Genomic DNA, 20,180 nt, shown 5'->3' with positions numbered 1-20,180 from the left:
GGGCGGAAACAGATGGAGGAAAACGGGAGGGAATGGAGCTCAGGTTACATGGAGGGATAATTTTACAGAGGTACTTGCAATTTGCATTTTTCCCCCTTTTTCTTTCCTCCCTTTCTCTCTCTTTCTTGTCTTTTGGGAAAGCTGTTGACAGAACGCTATAGCAGGGACAGAGATGTAGGGCTCTGACATTTGGCTATTCTGGTCTTCATATCTTTAGGGGGTATCATTACAGTATAGCCTGCAATGTGAATGGGTGGCACACCCCGAAGTTGGCAAATGCTAGCCATGGAGAGCGGTGGAAGGTACAGGAGAAAGAGGGACCATCCGTAGAATTTTAAGTTCCTGAGAAAGAAAGAGGGACTAGAATACAGAATGTGGGGCTGGGACCTTGGAGAAGTGGCAGTATAGGAAGAAGTTACTTCCTTTCTCTGGAAGGGCTGAAGAAATTTTAGGTGTCAATTAAAGTACATTTGGAGGTTTGGAGATAAGAATTTATGGGAGGTGTGGTCTTATATCTTCTATATGGATCTCAATTGTAAGTGGGGAGGAGCAAAATAGCTCTACAGGAAGACACAAAGTTGAAGGGGAATAGGTTAATTGATTAGCCATTTTGATTGCAAATATAGATTCAAAATAGTATAAGCACAAGCAGAAGGGGGAGTTTATCAGTGGGATATGTTTGTGCAGTTAGATTCTAAATGACCTTAAATGCAAGACTAAAGATGTTGGACTCTTGCTGGTAACAGTAATTTGAAAAAATTGAGGCTAAGAAAGCTATTGCATTGACTGGCTGTTCACACTGGTCCTATGTACAATTGAACTCTGAACTACATGTAGTTCAAGATTTCTTTGATCACCCATGAGGTGCAGTCATTCAACAGCCCTTGTTTATTTTTTAATTAGGAGGATGGTAAAGAATTTACTTTCTTCCCATGCCTTCTCTGTCTGTATAACTGCTGTCTTCTACCAGGATTGGACTTATCATATGCTCTCTACATTTAATAATAGATTTTGTATCCCATTATCTCCTCTCTACATTTAATAATAGATTTTGTATCCCATTAACTCCAGTGCATGTCTATTTACAAGTTATCATTTTTCAAATAACTTTAGTGGAATTGTTTGGCAAAAGCATAGCTGTCTTAGAATTGCCATGCAATTCTCAGTGAGGTCAGAAGCACATTGAAGGTAATTTCTAGATGCATGGAGTTTAGGGGGTTCCCAGAGTTCCTGAGAGGTGACAGAGTATATTCAAAGAGACATGTACTTGAGTTCAGGCTCTTATGAGCTGTGTGACCTTGGACATGTTAGGTCAACTCTGATTCTCAGTTTCCTTTAGTACAAAGTGGAACTCTAAAGATTGGAAAAAGAGATATATGCAAAAACTGTCTGTTCCAGTTTAGCTTCTTATACTCTGTCACTCAGGAAATATTTCTCTTTTGTGTGTACAGGAAATGCACATTCTGTTGGACTATTCTTCTTTTTAAATTTCATCTCAGATATTACCAGTTTTTCTCATTAATATTATTTTTTTCTTCAACATTTGAATATATTCTGAAAATCTTCTTCCTTTTGTTGCTTCCATATTTCTATTGTTCATATGGTGTTTTAGTGGCTGGGTTCCAGTTTTAGGATTAAGTGGGTCTGCTACAGGAATTCACTTAAGTATCATATTGAAGGGTTGAGACTATTAGGTGGGGTTTGTTTGGTCAGAAGTGCTCAGGCATGCTAGAGCAACAAGATCAAACTGACCAACCAGAGTGTCCCCTTAGGTACAATTTTGCAGATTGTCTCTTCTACATATATGTCTGGTCCAAAGGGAGAGAGGAAGCTGGCATCCAGGCAGACAATTCTTGCCAACTATGGGACACCAAGCTGTGCTCCATCCTGTTGTGGAAAGACTACTTTTTTTGTTCTAATTCTAGCAAAGCCTCTGTATAGACGTAGCAGCTCTGTGCTCATTACGTGATCTATTCAGAGGGAGATTCTCTGGTCCAAGACTTTCATTAGTTGGGTGACATTGGAAAAAGAGTAAAATAAAAATGTCTGTGAAAACATTTAAGGAATTATGTACAAGATATATTATGCACAGAAGAGTTGTATGTTGTGAAGTTCTCTGGATTTCCAAATGCTTGAGAAATGGGACTTGTTGGGTGCTGTCTCAGTGATGGGATTTCTGCTCTCAGGAACTGCCCATTGCTTGGTGCCCTGTTGCTTGCCCCTAAGATCTTTGTAACAGAGTGGTCACATGCCTGTGCTGTTTTCTACTTCTTACTTCTGGGTTCATAATCACCAGGCGCCACTACTCTGCTGGAATGTCATAGAATACTCCCCGCGTCCTCCTAATGTCATTTATGTTGGGACAAAGGGTAAGTTCAAAAGTGTTTAATCTAGTTCCAAGTAAAAAGGATAGATTGACCATTGGAGTTTATTATCTCTTCTAACCAAAACACTGGTAAAATCACAGTAAAAGAATATGTAAAACTTAAACACAAAGGAAAAAGAGATTAAAAGAGGGGGAAAGAAAACAAAATATTTCAAAGTAATTTTGGAAGATGGGAAGCAGATGGGGTAGAAATTAAAAGATTCTCATACCTCTAAAATCAGAAGAAAAAAGGCAGTCTTTGGAATCTCATCTGACAAAATGAAGAACATATAATTCACAGTCTGAGGACAAATTCCAAAATAAGTAGGAATTTAAATATATATCTACAATCCTGCATCCAACAATATTTATCATTAAATAATACATTTCAGTCAATTTATACCAAAATATAGAATGGTAGAGTCAAACCCTCTCAACATTCGCAATTGAGAACTTTTAAAAAAACAATTCTTGGTAATTCCAAAAAAGGGTAATTTATATATATATTTTTAAAATATATAGCTTCTTCAGGATAAGGATTTGATTGAGCCTATTGATAAAATGAACTTCATTTTATTTGGTAAATTTAAGTAAGAATATTTTTAGTAAAATTATACCTTCAATCAAAATATAAGCAAAGATAAAAGTTCATTTCAAATACTCATAGAGCTACAATTCTACTCTGGCAAATAGAGTTCCCGGTTTAGAATGACCTATACTGATATAATGTAGAACTGGTTTATATTATGAATAAACTCACCAAGCTGCAAATCAATGATGATCACTTTTTTCTCATGTTGGTGGCAATGGTATATGTAAACATCCCATTAATCTAAAAGAAAAATAATACTACAACAAAATAAAGGAAGATTAGTGTGAACTTCCTGAAGAAAATATCCATTTGGCAAGTATTTCTATAAATACCCTGCCTTATGTCTTAGGTAAATAATTTTTCTACTCTATAAATGCTGTACTGTGGTTTTCTACATTTTTGATTTGTTGTCTCCTTATCAAGAACTTTAATTTCATGGATTATTACATAACTATGCAAATATATATTTTACTTCTATTTTCCATTGTTTTCATTTAAATGTCTTATATTTATCTTAAGATGCTTTAATTTGCCCTTTTTAAATTTTTTAATACTTTGTAAACATGCATGCTAGTTTAACTCAATCTAAGCATAGAACATTTAGAACAAGTTTAGATCTCCATAATGATTATGCCTTTAGTGTTTTCCCTTGGTAATTATTTAAAAGAAATAACATTTTATTAATAGAATCTTAGAGTGGTTGTAAATGAATTGGTGATAAATGCAAAACACAGATTCACATTTCTTTCAGTGTTTAAATTAAATCTAAAAATCAAATAAAATATGAATTTCATTCATAAATGAATTTTATGAATCTTATGCCCTTTCACATACTTAAATATTTTAATACAATCTGATAGGCAATCAGTAAATTCTTTCTGTTCATACAGTACATCTGCAAAGAAATATTGACTCTGTTCCTTTATTTTATGATGTAACATGTTCCTCAAGATGTAGAAAAATCTGGAGAAATTTACTTTTTAGCAAGATTTTCTTGGTCATAGCACACAATTCCCACCTTTAAAAAAAAAAAAACTTTGTACATGGGCATAACATGGAGCAATGAAGAAATTCAGTAAAATCGAGGTTAACCATACTTCAGCAAGACCTTATTGGAATCCACACCTGGAATCAGTTCAGCAAATAAATTGATGGAACTCATACTTCAATGTGCAATTTCTAAAATCAGCAATTCTGAATTGTCTGATTTTATATCTTTATTTAAACTAAACATACACACATATACATACAAACCCACATAAAATGAAGGAATGTACTCCCAAATGGTAATATTCCTCTATTGCTCAATTAAGATCCATTTTTATATGTGTGACTGTAAGTTTTAAGAATAGAAAGTCTAAGTTGGGTTTACCGGTTTATTTTCTCCCTGGGAAAAAAATACCCCTGCTCACACTCGTGGCAGTCCTGCTGAGACCATCAACTTCCTCGAGTCATTTCTAACAAGCCAACATAGTTGCACTCATCAGCTATTTTACAGAATTTCATACTTACAAATATATCCTGTGGAGCGGTCCACCATGCTGAATTTTATTTCCTCTTTGTTATGATCCTTTTGAAACTGGGTTCTGAAATTTCATGAGACACCCAGCATTTTATTTTTCCTGGCATAAAATGACCTTCCTGGCTCTATAATTACCTTCTATGGCACTCTGGCCTCGGTATGAATGTTCTGTTTTTACAGACACATATCTATGCAAAGAGAAGTTTTGTTGAATATGAAAAATAGTGCTGTGGGCCTGTGATGCATTGCTGATGAAGAGGTTTTATCTAATATTATCGGAGCATAGGAAATTGTCAGATGACTGGAAGCCGTAGCTTCCCCATGAGATCTTCAACGTAATAGTCAAAACTTTGTCTTCCCAAAGAATTCATGTTTCTAGTTTTAGAAAATATATGGCCTAAAGTAAAATGCCCTTTTAGAAAAGACAGAGAGCTGAGGACAAATAAGTAAACTCCCACTGCAAACACTTGCTATTGAATTGTTGAAATATTAAAATCAACCTGTTTAGAATAATCAAATGACTAAGGATTTGTTTAAAAAAAAAATTCTGGTCAGACCTTTCTAGGTCCTCTCACTGGTCCTCTATGGCAGTTTTGGCACTTTGCATCATTCTTCAGCTAAAATCCCTGTTAAAATCTGGATTGAGCATAGTGCTTCAAATGAGCTCTAATGAGTGTAAAATATGGTGAGATTATCTAAACCAACCGTGTGTGTGTGTGTGTGTATGTGTGTGTGTGTGTTGTGTGTATGTTTTTTGGGGGGTTCCAGAATAAAATAGGAAAGATCAAAATGTGTTTGATAGAATGTTTCTTAAAATATTTAGGAGCCTGATGAAGTAGAACATTATTATTTATATTTAGGGATTTTGAGGCTCAAACCCAGGGAAATTGAATGTATCAAACCTAAGAGATAAGAAACCAGAATAAGGCAAATGAGAAAGCCAGAAGTTGAGTAGCTGTGGCCATGTTATGGGAAGTAAGAGCAGGGTTTGGACAATTCAGTTGGATCTATATTGTTTACTGATAGGGCCCATTTTCACTAGTTGCTGGTTGTCCAAATTTCCGTCTGTGTCTCAGAAAATATGGATGCTGGGATGCTGGATCTTTTCAGGAAATCTCCAATCTAGTTGTTAAATCTCCTCTGCCCCCAAGATGATTTGTTTCTTGGGATTCAGGAGTGTTTCCTCCTTCTCATGGGTTGGAAGCAAGGAGCTAGCTGGGAAATTCTGGAAGTTATACCCTATAGGAGTAAAAGTTGCAAAGCCTACAGATGACATTAATCATGAACATCTTCCTACAGAATAAATATTGAATATCAAAAAGGGCTCAGAAACAAAGAAACTGTGGACCAATGAGTTTCAGGGGGGAGGCAGAAGGTAGTCCTGGGGCATTCTAGTACAAGGTGTAGATGCTTGTGCCTCCCCCCTCCCCACCCCGACCACCACTTCCTTTCTGATCAAACTTAGGGTCACTTTTTCACAGAGTTATATCCTCAGTTCTTTTATTTATTTATTTTTTAAAATTTTGAGATACAATCTCACTAAGTTGCTGAGGCTGGCTTTGAACTTGTAATCCTCCTGCCTCAGCCTCCTCAGTCAATGGTATTACAGGAGAGCACCGCTGCACCCAGCTTGTAGCAAATTTCTAAGCATTTTTGGTTTCCCTGAGATAGAGGTAAAGTTCAGTTAATGGAGTCAGAGCAACGTGGTCCTTGGTATACAGCTGAATAGGACTGATTCAGGGATGTGGGGTTAGGGAATGGAACAGGATCCTTGTGTATTTGCTGGCATGGCTTGGGAATACCCTCTATTTGGAGATCCCATTTTTCTAATAAATTACAATCCACTTACTCTTGAACACTTTCCCTCTATTTCTATTTCAGCCAATTCCAAAGTAATAAAACTTCAAATGCTCACAATTAAAGAATATTTAATATTTTATATGTTTAAAATCCCACATGAATTTCACAAGAACAGAATAATGAAATATTAGAAATTAGGATCTGCCATTTGTCTCTTCTCCTAGTGTCGCTACTAGGTGATTGTTGGTTGCTTGTGAAATCGGCCTGATGTTTACAGCACATTCTCTTGATATCATATGGTTGTTGCCCTTTGCTCATAGGGCGGCATTTTTCAATATATTCTAGAAGCAAGATCAGTTGTTAGACACTGGTGAATTTTAGTGAAATGTATCCAGTTGAAATGTGTCAGTGTGGGAGGAAGATGAGAATAAGCTCCTGCTTTCCTTGAACTCTAGGTCTGTGTCTGCTGGACTTTCTGTTTACAGATCCCTCCTTTTGGGTCTTCTTCCCAGGTGTTATACTTGCAGAACAACCTCTGCCTGCCTTTGCAGACTGGGTACCTACATGGTAAGAGTGGCTTAAGCTCTGCAACCCATAACTTGACCCATCTTCTGTCCTTGTCCCCTCTGGCTGGATTCCCCGTTGAAACAATGTAACATGGGCTTCTGGTTTGTGTGAACCCAAAATAGTGGTAATGTAAATTAGATTACTGGATGCTCAACACTGTTGACAGCAAAAAATGTGCTTAAATAGCAATTATAGCTAGCAACCAGTTTTGTCTGCATTTACTCAAATGACTTGCTTTTAATTATAAATCCTGCCATTCTATAAGGATTATTCACTAACTCCCTATCATCCTTCATTTCCTTTGGCAGTTGCTCTAAAACATTCTTGTGGCCTTCCCAGGAAGTCGGTACTGTAATACTCTGAGGTTTCAGATCTCCATCATGGAACTGAAAAGGAACAATGATCCTACCTAGTTTCCATTTTCTCCCATGCACTTAGTAGACCTCTCTATCCTTTCCAACCAGATTTCAAGGGATCTAGTTAGGATTTCATTATTTTCCTCTGATGTATTTAAGGCAACACTAACATAGTTAGAAAAGTGGTGTTCTTTTCATGGGGAAAAAAACCAAAACCTTAGTCACTTAATTTGGACTGATTTATTAGTTTTTTTTTTTTTTAAATAACATTCTATGTGTATTTGTAGGTCTACTTGTAGGTCTATTAAGTTTTTTTTTTTTTTTTTTTTTGTAACATTCACATTGTTTAAACTGTAGGGTGCTCTGAGGATTGGGTTGAGGGTGCAAGTCTTTGAAGATGATTAGCATTGATATTTCAGGTGGCCTGGGTGCCACCAGGTACCACACTGGACTGATGTGTTATTTTCTTGCCTTGGGTTCCTGGATCACACAGGTAAGGTAAATTTAAATTAGAAACCCAGGAAAGCCCAGGCCTGGTATTGTGCTAAAAGATACGTATTTCCTTGTCAGCAGTTGGTACAGATAACTAGTTTTTCCTGTCTACTCTTTCACTGAAGCTGGGGAAGTTTAAGGGTCTCTGGCTCAGTTTATGACAACCTGACATCATGTTTTCCGACATGCAAACAAGAACTCTAGATAACTAAGAATTGTAAATGTTGAACTCAGCTGCAGTAAATGCTAGGTTGTTATTCTGGTTTAGGATTCCCTTTGGTGTTTCTCTCTCTCTGTCTCTCTCTCTCTGTGTCTCTTTCTCTTTTTAGGTTTCTCTTACTTTTTTTTTTTTTTTTTTTTTTTGCAAATTTGACTATGCATTTAAAGGGTGATATTGTTCCTTTTTCCCCTAGCATTTCCAAGTATCTAGTGGAGAGATCTTTCAAGATATGTCTTGCCTCCTCTGCTCCATGTTTTATTTTGTGTGAAAGAATGCTATATATTTTTAGATAAAAACCAAGTGCAATGACATATCAAGGAATTTGGGACTTCAGCGTTTCCTTGTCAGCCATGGAGAGACAGCACCATTATTATCTTTTTTAAGTGAGGGATGCCTCTATTTAGAAGTATGCAAGTGCAAAGCTGAGGTATGTTGGGTTTCAAATCACCTAATCAAAATACAGTCCTTATTCTCTATATAAGTCCATTCCTTTTTACTGTGTCCAAAAGAGAACAAAGCAGAACAAACTTTTGCCACATTTCCTGCTTTTTTTTCCCCCCTCCTTTATCAGAGAGTTTGGGATGACTTTTCTGCAGATCATTCATTACTTTAAAAAAAATGTTGACTTAATCTTTAAACAGATCTGTCCCCAGGGCAGTGGTGAATGGTGACAGATACACCTGCATCCCACCCATTCATGGATGGTCTCCAGTGACTCAGGAAAGTAGATGGCTAGGTTGTGACTCAGAGGAAAAGGGTAATTTGAGAAGAATAGGTACACCCACCAGCTGGTGGTGGGGCCTAAAGGAGTCTAGAACTCTGGATTAGCCTGTATTTCTTATCTCTCCTTGACCAAAAGGAATTTCCCACTTTTCTCATACATACTTCAACTGCTTATGTGGACACAGCTTTGAGTCTAGCATAGTAGGTACTCAATAAATATTGGAAGAATGAATGAATGCATTCCCTTTCTAGTAAGATTCATCCCAAATAAAACTACTCTTAATTTTCTTTTCAGCCATTTTTCACTTACATAAAAATTATGGAATGGAGTTTGGGAAGACGGTGTATATTGTTATGTTTTCCTATGTCTCATATCATCCTCAGGGTTAGTCCTACCTCTTTACTGTAACTTTTACTAACCTATCATTAGTAGACTTGCTAACTATGCATAGTGGAAATACTAAGCTTTGTAAGTATAATTTACACAAATATATATTTTCATAAAAAATGCAAATTTGAACAATGGAGCCCTTGTGACTCTTGTCAAATAAGGAACTAGAGTGAAACACAGAGTAAATGTTTATCTTTGGGATCTAAAAGAAAAAAACTGTATCTTGCAACCCCTGGAAGGACATGATATACAAATAAGGCTGGACAAACAACTTTAATACTTAGTAAAGGCAAAGAATTTGAAGAAATACCTCAATCATGGAAACTTTAGAAACCTACTGTAATATACTTTCCTTCATTTAAAAAAAAAAAGTACATGATTTTTTTTCTTCCTGAAATTTGAATATTTGGGGAGTTGCTTTAGTAACTCTTAAACTAGTACATCAAATAAATGCTTTTTTTTAATACAAAAAAAGTATTCTTAAGACATTTTTATATGAAAGAACAGTAAGTTTGCTCACAGAAAATTATATCCAAAGGAGAATGAAGAGGGATCATAATTATAACAGGGATAACTCTGGAGGGCCAGAACCATGTAAGACATTCTGAATGTACAGCATGAAACCAGCAGAGATTATGGAGTGATTATTTTTTAAATAGATGAAGCTGAGAAAAAGAGAATAATGGGAATAGAACAATGGGAACACAGAGGTATGAGGTTTTTTTTTTTTTTTTGATAAATTCTCATTTTTGGGAAAAATACGGAAGGTTATTAAACACAAACCTTAATTTTTCTCAAACATGTCTTCAAACACTGCAGAAAATTATATCTAATAAAACATGAAATTTATTTAACTTTTTTGAAAAATTCCAATTGTCCTGAGTAATTCAGGAAAATGACATTCCATGCCCCTCAGCCCCCAACCCCATCAGTGGGGATTTTTCCCATCTTATTGCTTTTTCAAGGGAGTAGGCAGAAGGTAAATAGAAATGTGAAATTTATATCAGTAGTTTGCTATCCTGAATTCTTTGCTGAACATTTTTGTGAAGGCAGCTTTAACAATAAGGGAGATATTTTTATGTTTAAATATTCGTTGTCTGTGTTGAAAGTAGAAGATTTCGTACCAGAAACTGCTTTTGTTTATCCCTTTTTAAGTAGAAATTTCATCACCGACATTTAGAATTTAAAGAAAATTTAGATAATCCAGTTCAAAGTTTTCATTTAATTGAAGAAAAGAAACTGCATTGCCTTGGAGAACACAGAAGTTGTGGCAGAGCTGAAGATAAGCCCAGACAGCCCAACCCTGAGAACTTGGCACTTTGGCCATGACGTTCAAATCTCTCATTCACATTCTGTTTGACTTCTGGGTGAAAGTCAAAGAATCATAGAAGGCTTATCTTTTCCATGTGTCAATATGTCTATTCTCCTCTCTTTACCAGAAAGACAAGTGATAACAGTTCTGTGGTGACATGGATTCTGCCCATTCTGGCTGTATTATATTCATTATAATCAATTTACTCCATATGATGGCCCTGCCTTGTCCACTTGAGTGTTATTAACATGATCTCTACTGAGTTGAATGACTGTTCTGCTTGTAAATCATTTATTTGGCTCAGATGAGTAAATTTGGGTATCCATCTTAAAGGGAACATAATTCATGCTGCCTACTATTGGAATATAATAAAACACCTGACAGAAAATATAGTGTAAGGGATGCTTATTATTATTGAAAAACAAAGATTTATTTTACAAAAGATTTCTTTAGTGGGGTTGGGGAGAGCAGGGAGAATCTCATGAAAATAGAAGAGAGACCAGCAGAACAGAGAGAGAGGGAACCAGAGGGAAGGAACAGGGAGGTCCTTGGGCACAAAATTGACCAAACTATATTGTTATATTCTATGCATATAAAAATATGTATTAATAAAATTCTACATAGTATACTCATACAAAATAATTTCTCTTTAAGTTCTGATTTAGTTTATGATTAGTATTTTAAAAATAGGCTATATAGCAAAATACATCTGAATTTGATGAAAGTGAAAGACGCTCAAACTTTTCTAAACAACTCTAGCAATTCAAAACACTAGTTATATCTGGTAATATAAACAATAACATACTTAACAATGTATTTCTAATTTTATTTTTATTCTCTGCCATGGGCCAGGGTTGTTTGGTAGGACGAATGATATTATCTGCAGATTGGAAACAGATTTAAATTGCTTAAACGCAATGCCTAGAAATACCCTTGAGAATTAAACATGCCTGAGAAAAGGGGGTCAGAAAAATATTACACAACAGTGGTAATTAAGGAATATTCCACTTAGGTCTGTTTTAAGTCAAACACTGTTCCAAATTGACCATGTGGCTTTATTTTTAGGCTTTAGCTTATTGATTCAGGATGTAGCCTCTGCTAACTGGTAGAGTGTCTCTTAACCTACAGATGTGCTTTTGGTTCCAGATACTGAAAAATAAAAAAATTTTGTCTGTTATCCTGGAGAAAAGAAACCAATTGTTCTGCTGAAGAATCTTTGTCCCGGATGAAGTCCTATTTCTAAGTGGATCAGATGCAAGGTTATTTGAGAGATTGAGATTCACACAGTCCACAGGCACAGAGTTTCCCTGGCCAGTTAGTAATAAACTAGTTCATAAAAATGCAGCTTCGATTTTAGAAGTCATACTTGAATGGGAATGTGAGAATTAGACTCCCCAGGTAACACGTGTAATAATTAGTTTGGTGAATTCATTTGTTGACAGTCGGCTTCTGAGGAAAAAACTAGAAAATGTCAATAGTCTTTAATATAAACCTCTGGAACCAAAGGACTGGTGAAAAATCAATGGAAATTATTTCTGGTTATTTTTTTCCTGGCTGATGAAGACAAACTAAGTATATAACTGCAGAGGAGTTTAGGACTCAGGAGGAAGAGACACTGGTGTGGCTCCATAAACATGTGGCATGTATCATGTTTGCATAGAGCTCAGAAGTTGGTTTCAGTATGCTTTTGTTGCTACCTTAAAATTACTAAATTTTTTTTGTTAATAAAGGGCATCTTAATTTTCACTGTGCATTAGGTTTCACAAATTATTTAACTAATATTTCTGAAAGGAGACATAAAAGGTCAGGGGAGAGAGATTAGAAAGCAAATTTTGTGGATACTTCAATTTGTGTTGTGGAAAATTCTGTTATCTATTACAGGGTTTAGAGAAAAGTCATTTCAATCAGTTGAATACATTTTTATTGTGTGAAATGTCAGGAGGGCATTTGATGTGAAGTTGCAGAGTAGAGAGGCCATGTAGTGTGGCTGATAGTGATGTTCTGGGTAGAACAAAGGACAGCACTGAATCTCACCTGGTGGAGGTGGTGAGGGGCTGGGGTCTTAGGACAAGCCCAGTAACAGCAGCCAGGTAAGAAAGCCATACAGTGGTTATCAAAGTTGCTTGGGCAGTGGCAGTTGACCAGATTAAGAAATCTGATGAATACATAGAATTCAGAGGGTTACATTTTCCTGTGCTCACTGGTGCTGGGAGAGTAAGTCACTTGACTTTCAGTGTTTCAGATGACTTATCAATGATTTTTCTTACTAGCTGCTTTCAAACAACAGACAGTTATTATATGATAGCATCTGTCCAGTGTTCTGTGCCCCTAGGAGATAAGTTCTTTATCAATCAGTACAGTAGCCTGCTCTTTTCAACAGAAAGTTTCTACTTTGCAGAAACTACAAATTTGAGGTCTGGAAGAGTAGACTAGGAGTGTTTAAGAGTTGAAGTGTTCTAGTTGGCAGTTCTCTAGGAGATGTGGCAAATGTAGTAAACCACCATCCCACAAACGCTTGATGCATTATCTAGTTATTTGCTCAGAAATTTAAGAATGGGGATATTTGGTGTCTCAGATATTGCATCTCTCAGATATCGGACACGAGTCCTGTTTAATCTAAAGAATTCATAAAAATGACATTCTGTGAGCTTATGGGCAGTTGCAAGCAATTTGAGTTGACTCAAAGATTTAAATGACGAAATGGCAAGAGAAGGCTAATGAAAGGCCCAGCCAAGTGTGTGGAGCCCTTTAGTGACCAGGTCCACAGCTGGATCAGGGCTTCTCCTGTATCACACATGACTTCCAGACAGGTTCCTCAAGGCGGTTTGAGGCATTCTATACTACAGATGTCTCCAAGGGTGTGATGGAATCTTTATTAATCAGAGTAATAATGAGAACAGCCACCATTAGTATCTGCAATGTGCACAGTGAACTAGCAGCTATGCCCAACCCTTTCAACAATCTCAAGAGGCAGTTCTTATTATCTTCATATTTTTTTTTCAGAAGAGGAAATTGAGACAGTGTCACATGGTTCTTAATGAGATAGGCTTTAGGATTTCTTCAACCCTCCAGCAGTTTCTGGCAACTATTTATCTCTGAGCAGCTTCTGGCTCGGTTAGGGGAGCATTTCTATTTGAGCAATTACAAGGGTATTTATTTTACAACCTTTAGTCTTAATGTGCACTATGAATCCAGTAATAGTCCTATGTTGATACTTCAGAGATGACTTGAAATTCTGTATACATATATCATGGTTGTAATAAGCTAAGGAAAATCAATTAAAAAGATATTTTCCTTTGTATTATTTCAATTAGTTGATGATACTTAACTTCACTATTTTATTTCTAGTTGGTGACTTTGAAAACTTAATTTACTCTGCATGATCATCTCTCGCAGTTGGATAATGCAGTCACCCACAAAGAAAGCAAGCAAGAGGAAAGGAAAAAACACAAGATTGCTACTTTCATGGAAATATAATGGCAACTCATGCATATTTGCCAACTCTCTGGAAGACATACTCGAAGTATTTTGATTATAAAACAAGGCAGTATTTTAAATCACCTTAAGCAGAACTGACAAGAAATCAAAGGACATCTAATAAAAGGTTTTCCTAAGTTGTACTTGCCCAAGATATTCAGAGTTTAAATGGAAGGGGGAAAACAGTTAAAACACCCATATTCCTCCCTCCCCTGGGTGCAGAGAACAGAAGAGTGGAGATAAGAAGAGCATAGTCAATGGCAATCTGAGGAAGGGCTTTTGGACTTGGTGTCCCACCTTTGAAGCTGTTCGCTAATTCTGTTCAGAGACAGAGGACATGGCACCCGGAAATCAGCTCAAGGCCTCTGTTACCGTTGTTATTCATGTTAAGCAGCAAAGACATTAGACTTCATTTACCTAAGCTCATGTTATCCACCTGCTGTAATGTTCATGGTCTGCTAAGATTGCTGCAAGTAAACCCGAGTGTAAAAATTGCCCACAGGTTCCTGTTTGACAAGTGGCATGCTGGTTTCTCATCACTCCCCAGAGGCCACTTATAATGAAAAATAGGTCTTGTGAGCTTTGAAATTTTTCCATTCACAACCCTGTATGTCTTTTATTATATTGCCTTTTAAAATTAGCATGCTATTTTAGAAAATGAAGAAAACACACCATGGGCATCTGCTTTGCAGAAACTACTAATCGGTCCCTGTCGCTTCACATAGTCTTGTTATTACCCAAAATAGGAAAATATGCAAATTCATGACACATGTATTGATTTTAATTTATCCAGAGGCTCTTCTGCATAGCTAAGGAATGAATATCTGCCTGTAGATTTGATTCCTGTAGAATCCACATGTTTGTGCTTGTGGACTCCTTACATTATGTCAGCACCAGATCATCAAATAGATTTTATTGTTAGTATTGACTATACTTTGTGAATATCAAGATTTAGAATTTATAAAAGTGAAACATTCTAATTTCATTGTTGTGCCTCCTTTGTAAAGTCCTCTGTACTTCTGCATTACTATTTATCACAGGAAGCTACATTTGCATGTTGAATTATCTGCCTTTTCCACTAGATTTCAAACTGTTTGTCTTTCCTTGTCTGTCTCATTCATTGTTAGGTCCTCAGAAAAAAATAGTGTATGGTCCTCAGTAGGTGCAATAAATTATTATTATTATTACAAGTACTGTCAAGAGTGCCTTAACACATTTTCTCATGTAATCTTCCCAATAATCATAGGAGTTCGTTACTTTGATCTTCATATTAGTGGTAAGGAATCTAAACCTCAGATAGGGTAATCAGTATGTTTAGATCCTGCAACAGAACTACCTCATTCAGAAATGGGTCTATGTGGATACAAAGGAGGAATATCTTATTTACAATACCACTGCCTTGTGTATCAGAAGGTAAAATATTTTACAAATCACTCCAGATGCAGATGAACACTTGCAATAATGAGAGATTTGTAAATTTGTAGATTTTGGGAAAGTGGGATTGGAAGAAGAGGTGCATCCTCTTCAAAATTTGTGTAGAGAAGTTCCGTTCATTGATTATAAATGCTTCTTGCTCCTTACACAAATAAACTAAATAAGGCCTGTCACTGTTGCTGCCATTGAATTTGATGTCATACTTGGGTAGTGTTGTTATAGATAAGAATGGCCTAAGCATTTCTATTTGATTTAATTGATATGACTGAGCACATTGCAATTTTGAGATTGATATTGGGTAGGTTGGGATTTGGGGCAGAACAGAGAACACAAGGTAGTATAATATACCTGTTATTGTCACAAACTGACAGTGCAGCAAGAAATAAGATAGGTAAATACATTACTATATAATAAAGAGAACACAATGTAGCTGAAGTTTTATAATCTGTAGAGGACCTACAAGGGCTAAGAAATTATATCTGGTTGGTGATGTTAGATATAAATTATGGAAGGGGTAGCCCTGGCAGGGTCCTTGAAAGATGGGCAAGATTTAACAGTTTTATGTGCAGGATGTTTGAAGGTAAATAAAGATGTTGTCTCTGCTCTTAAGAATAGTAAGTCTCATTAGTAGAGAAGAACATTGAATATTGATAGGTCAGAGAAGAGTAGACTAGAGAAAGCAATTAAGATATAATTATGCAAGGTAACATTAGAAAAGGAATACGTGACGTTGCTAGAGAAGCAGTAAAAGTGTTAAAGGACTTTTAGACTGAATTAATTTGGTTGTTAAAAGTTTGCTCCAAGAAAGGACCCAAAGGGACTTTCAGAGAGTTGTAGGAAACTGACTGAATTAATATGAGTCCTCTTTTAAGTGACTTCAGTTTTCACAGGGAGTTAGGGTGCTTTGAGCAGGAAGCCCACAAGGTCTGGAAAGGGAAAGGATTCTTCCCTGAACAGTGGAGTGGGTCATTGTAACAATCACCAGAATTGGCAAAGATGATGCTGGAAGCATTTGTGTTGGATTATGTTGAAATCACGTCAGAGACTGTGAATAATTCAAACCACTCTAGAGGGAAGTTTGTTTTCCCTTCTTGCAATACACATCTGACTCTGGCATGGAAAACCTTTTCCTAGTTAAATTTTGCTTCATTTCCCATATAAGATTTGTCACAGTAAATAATCCTTTCTTAAATAGCAATATCCTGTACGTAAAATGTAGTGCGAGCTGTCTGAACATTAGGCGAGTGGTCCTGTTAAGGGATTAATCAGCTCTACCTTAGATGAAGACCATAAAACAAAATAAAGTCACGCACGTAATCAAACACTAGGAATGTTTCCATGGCAAGGACGACACTTTTGCTAATAGAAGGAAAATGGGATGTTAAAGATGGTAATCAGCGGCACTATAGCAACAGCTCTTTTTAGAGCTCTTTCTCCATTTGCCTCTCAATGTTTGCCAGCTCCATGTTGCTGTCAAAATACAAAGCATATAGCTATACATTTCTGTTAAAAGTGATCAAGTTATTAACAGCTTTCTTGAAGTTATTTATATACCATAAACTTCACCCACTTTATTGTAAAATTTAGTGATGTTAGTAAATATATAGAATTATGCAGCCACCACCACAATTCAAGTTAGAATATAACCACCACTCTCAAAATATCCCACATGTCCACATTTACATTTGCCAGCCCCAGAAAACCACAGACTTCCTTCTCTCTATATAAATTTGCCTTCATCATATAAATTTGGGCATGGGTGGGGGCCAAATTCAACCCATGATATCCAATAACAGTAAATAGTCACATGAGAATAGACCAAGCACTGATCTGTGAGTTTTACAAATACTAGCTCACTCACTGCTCACAATATAAGATGGACATTATTAATATCCTCATTCTGTACATTAACAAACGGAAGCACAGAAAGGTCACATAGCTAGCAAGCGGTAAATTGTGCACTAGAACCCAATCTGACCAGCTCCAATGTGCATATACTCTCAAACCCCAAAGCACATGGCACCACCTCCTAGATATCCAAACTTGTCCAAATGAGGACTATGAAATGTAAAATTCATTGATACTGAAGAGTCTCTGACCCTAATGCCCTAGAATAGCTTCACGAGGGGACTATTACCTTCTTGGCAGAGAAATACAGATTCAGAATAGTCTTTCGTTTTTATTAAAAAGAAAATATGTTAACCTAGATGAATTGACTCATTATAATACTTTATATTAGGTTGAACCTGTCTTTTTATAAAGAAAAAAAAGGGAGCATGTTGATTATCTTATGTGGTTCAAGCTAATACATTGACCAGTCAGCTTCTGAGACTTGCTTCTGCAGAGATCCGAGGCACAACACATCATTTCACTGGAAATTTCTTTTCCTCCTCCCACTCCATTCTCTGCCACCCCCACTTTTGGGCAGCCAGGCTTGCAACATTCAACCCCTCAGGGAGGGATAACACAAAATCCGCAGACAGCAAAACCAATAGGAACAAAATGCAAGTATTGACTTTTATGTTCTGATGTAAGCATTTGAACTTCAGAGAGATTTTTGAGGACAAGTAGAAAGTTTTCCCCTTTTCTGGGATTAAATAAAGATTCCTAGTACCACAGGAGGAAAGGAAGCCTGAGTAGCACAGAATCTTCTTTTCTGAGGGGTTAGACTAGTTACTAAGCAGGGACTGTGCTTCCTGCCCCAGGCCAAGCCTGGAAGGGGGGATTGGGGGGGAGAAGGGTTCTCTATGTTGATTAGTTACACATAGTCACTCATGCGTGCGCGCGCATACACACACTCACACACTCACCCACCCCAAAATTCTGTAGTCTTCTTGGGACCACATATCTCAAATTGCATTGTGGCCATGTCTCATTGGCTTCTTTCTTAGTAAATCTAACTTTACTGATAAAGAAAATAAATTTACTTTAGAAAATGGAAAATTTTTGCACCCTTGAGTTAGAGTTCTGAATTTTTAAATCTTAAATTAAGCTCTTTTTATTTTTACATTAAATAAATGGTTCCAGCTTTTTAAATAGACAACAGTTGCTAAGGACTGAGGGTTCAATATTTCTAAGAAATATATTGATAATATATAGATAAATAAGACACAAAGTGGAAAAAACTTAAGGATATTATTTTAAGTTATTTTTTTCTGGCAAAAGTAATGTAGAGAAATGTTGAACTTTAACATTATTAGGGATGGGAAAAGGTCATGGATATAAATCTACAGATCAAATAAATATTAAACACAATAGGAATACTCTGGCTACAGGGAATAAATGGTCATATTTCTGCAAAAAATGTAACTTACCTGCTAATTCAAAAATGAATAGAAAATTTGAATAGATCTGTAACTATTATAGCAAATGCATGCTGTAATATTTTCAACCTTTGAATGAAAGGTTGAAAATCTTTATCTCTCCATGCATGTGCTCATTTCCCTGAATAATCTTCACTCAACACACAAACCCAGCCCCAGGTAACTTGAGGTGAGTCTTACTAAACTTGCAAGGAACAGATAATCTTCTTCTTCTTTTTTAATCAAGTTGGGTACTTCAAATATGCCCATTAGCCACTAGATGTCATCACATGCTGTTATAATTAAAAGCCAGTATAATCTTGAAGAAAGAATCACTAGCAAAGTTTTTGCTGAAATATTAATGACACTTTCATAAAACTAAATGCATAATTCTATTGATTTTTCATCCCTGAGATTTTGTAGCTAAGTTTTACATAGAAATATTAATTAGAAATAGATTCATGAAGTTATTTTCATAATCCATGAAGCAGGAATTATAACTGTAGTACTAAAGATTTAGTGACTAAAACAGTGTCTGGTCAATGTTAAATAATGATAGCATTTATCCCAACTTTGTATTCCACTTGGCATGCTGCTTATTCACAGGAGAGGGCAGTTTGAGGGAAGACCCATTCTGCACTGAATGGTGGTTTTGTTTCAGTGTGGAGGAGGAATGTACTGGAGATGGTTCTGTAGGAACTGCTACTTTGGTGCTTGAGGGACACATGAATTGGGCCTGGCTCTCTACAGCCAACCATGCACATATTTTCTCCTGCACTAATTTTCTCTTGTTTGTTGCACTGTTTTCAAACCTATATGAAAATTTGTTTTCTCTAAGTAAAATATTAATTTTCTTTTCACTGAGAATGCTGTTAAGGAATTTTTAAAATAGACCCCCCCCCCCCCCAGTGAGAGTGGAAAGAGGTTGCAGCTGCAGTCTGTTCCCAAGGGCAGCCATCCTGTGGGATTTACTAGCATCATGAGATGCCTGGAGACTGGGGTGTGGGCAATGCCAGTAGCAGTGCCAGTGCCCAGGAGTGGCTATGATGGCATGTGTGTGGCCAGTTTTGCTGCAGAATCTGAGATGGGCTTTCCAAACTCTGAGCCTCCTAGAGAGTATGAGGACTAACCGGTAGCCTTCTAATACATAACTTCTTTCTATGCTTAATTAGATTTTTTTTAGGGAGGGATTATTTTTGCTACAACAAAGAATTCTGACTTACCTACTGCCAGCTTTCAGTGCAGAAAACCATTAATGCCTACACTGTGATAAAATAAGGGTCATCCCCCTTTTGAGCTTGTTAAATTATTGCAGATTTCCTCTTTGCTACCAAATAGGAGTAGAGCAAGGTGGTGGTGGTGGTGGTGGTGATAGTGGTGGTGGTGATGTTGGTGTGCATATTTGCCAACAGGGGAGATATCTGCTATTAGAGACCTTTAACCAAGATCCCATCCTTGGTAGTTAATTATTTAAGTGCTTTATCTTTTCTTTACCCTTCTGAACAGCACACAGCACAAGTCACAGCATCTCTGGCCAAGGGAATGCCAATTTTTATGTAGAACAGTGGATGAACACAAATATGTGGGAGAAAGAGTGTTAAGTACTTATCCTTCAGCAGGATTTAGG

General features: G+C 36.6%; 1 protein-coding gene and 1 long non-coding RNA gene across 2 annotated transcripts in view; one reads left to right on the top strand and one right to left on the bottom strand.

Moving 5' to 3' along the window:
- Positions 1-4,918, bottom strand: part of Rgs13 (regulator of G protein signaling 13) — a 34,758-nt gene extending 29,840 nt beyond the window's left edge. The window contains exons 1-3 of the mRNA XM_046427566.2: positions 4,470-4,918; positions 3,126-3,214; positions 2,596-2,636 (exon numbers count right to left, since the gene is read on the bottom strand). The gene's annotated coding sequence lies outside the window, so the exon portion shown is untranslated. The remainder of the gene's footprint in view (positions 1-2,595; positions 2,637-3,125; positions 3,215-4,469) is intronic.
- LOC124081362 (uncharacterized) overlaps positions 1-15,971 on the top strand; it is a 43,882-nt gene extending 27,911 nt beyond the window's left edge. The window contains exon 5 of the long non-coding RNA XR_009225240.1: positions 13,689-15,971. This is a non-coding gene — a long non-coding RNA (uncharacterized LOC124081362). The remainder of the gene's footprint in view (positions 1-13,688) is intronic.
- The last annotated feature ends 4,209 nt before the right edge of the window (positions 15,972-20,180 follow it).

The sequence above is a fragment of the Marmota monax genome, unplaced genomic scaffold, assembly GCF_021218885.2.
Source record: "Marmota monax isolate L192 unplaced genomic scaffold, Marmota_monax_Labrador192_F-V1.1 WCK01_AAM20220418_F8-fsc00202, whole genome shotgun sequence".
Lineage (NCBI taxonomy): Eukaryota > Metazoa > Chordata > Mammalia > Rodentia > Sciuridae > Marmota > Marmota monax.
The sequence above is the reverse complement of the archived record's forward strand: the minus strand, read 5'-3'. Positions and strand labels throughout refer to the sequence as shown.